Genomic DNA, 1904 nt, shown 5'->3' with positions numbered 1-1904 from the left:
TTTACTCTCAAAATGTGTCTTGAAATCTAGAAAGAAATCTTGAAAACAAATTTATATACACTATACTGCCAAAAGTACTGGGACACCCCTCAAAATCATTGAATTCAGGTGTTCCAATCACTTCCATGGTCACAGGTATAAAAAATCAAGCACCTACACATGCAGACTGCTTCTACGAACATTTGTGAAAGAATGGGTCGCTCTCACAGTAGGTGTCCACTGGCAGGCAGGCGGAGCAGAGCGAGCGCTTTCAATTCATTCCTATGGAAGTCGAGCTTCACAATCCCAGAATGCACCTCGCAAGCGTGAAGCTTGACTTCCATAGGAATTAATTGAAAATGCTCGCTCTGCTCCTGCCTGCCCCGCGCCAGTGGACAACCTACCATCAGGAAGCTCAGTGAATTCAAGCGTGGTACCGTGATAGGTTGCCACCTGTGCAATAAGTCCATTCATGAAATTTCCTCACTACTAAATATTCCACGGTCAACTGTTAGTGGTATCATAACAAAGTGGAAGCAATTGGGAACAACAGCAACTCAGCCACGAAGTGGTAGGCCACGTAAAATCACAGAGCGGGGTCAGCGCATGCTGAGGCGCACAGTGCGCAGAAGTCGCCAACTTTTTGCAGAGTCAATAGCTACAGACCTCCAAACTTTATGTGGCCTTCAGATGAGCTCAAGAACAGTGCGGAGAGCTTCATGGAATGGGTTTCCATGGCCGAGCAGCTGCATACAAGCCTTACATCACCAAGTGCAATGCAAAGAGTCTGATGCAGTGGTGTAAAGCACTGGGGTATTATGATGTGGGGTTGTTTTTCAGGGGTTGGGCTTGGCCCCTTAGTTCCAGTGAAAGGAACTCTTAATACTTCAGCATACCAAGACATTTTGGACAATTTCATGCTCCCAACATTGTGGGAACAGTTTAGGGATGGCCCCTTCCAGTTCCGACATGACTGCGCACCAGTGCACAAAGCAAGATCCATAAAGACATGGATGAGCGAGTTTGGTGTGGAGGAAATTGACTGACCTGCAAGTCCTGACCTCAACCCAATAGAACACCTTTGGGATGAATTAGAGCGGAGACTGCGAGCCACGCCTTCTCACCAACATCAATTCCTGACGAATGCTGTATGACAATGGATGGTCTAGATGGATGGATTTCTAGATGGTTGGTAGGTCAGTGTATGTTTTGGTCCTTCATTTTTTGACTTAATATAGAAATCGTAAAATGAAAAAATGGCACATTTTTAAATTTTTTTTCAAACAAAACGAAAAACAAGAATTCGGCTTGATTTTTCTATTTCATTCAGGGGTAGAAAATGAATAAACAACGTGAATATTTGATCTCTACATGTGGGCGGGAATGAAATACCCCTTTCCGCTGATTGGTTGACCAAACATTAAGCCGTGCCATCAGTTCTTCCGAAGTTCAGCGCAGCAGAATAGTCCTTCGCTGCAATGGATTCTTAATGCGTTTATTGCAACTACATTTAATCTTTCTCCTCAAACAGCCAGATTCACAAATGGCTTGACACATAACCATACCTGAGGCAGAGACTAGACAAGGCTTCTCTGTGTCCATAAATTCGGCAACCTACATGTGTTTATCTCAGAAATAACAATTTACTTCACACCACCACTCACAACTACCTTATAGCCAATACCTTTGGCACACTGCCTGTTTTATTATTGCTGACCACCTATCAAAATGTGTGTGGTAGTGCTGCACAATTCACTGGACAGCAAAGGGATATAGTGAAGCCCAGATCAATTTAAGTTATCATACACAGAAGTCAAACTTTTGTTTTGGGCAATACGCTAAGATCATTTAATTAATATTAAGTATTGGCCAGCTAACTGATGGCATACAGAACAGTTATCTCTGCCAACTAAACTTCCAAAGCA

The sequence above is a fragment of the Megalobrama amblycephala genome, linkage group LG16 (assembly GCF_018812025.1).
Source record: "Megalobrama amblycephala isolate DHTTF-2021 linkage group LG16, ASM1881202v1, whole genome shotgun sequence".
Classification (NCBI taxonomy): domain Eukaryota; kingdom Metazoa; phylum Chordata; class Actinopteri; order Cypriniformes; family Xenocyprididae; genus Megalobrama; species Megalobrama amblycephala.
The sequence above is the reverse complement of the archived record's forward strand: the minus strand, read 5'-3'. Positions refer to the sequence as shown.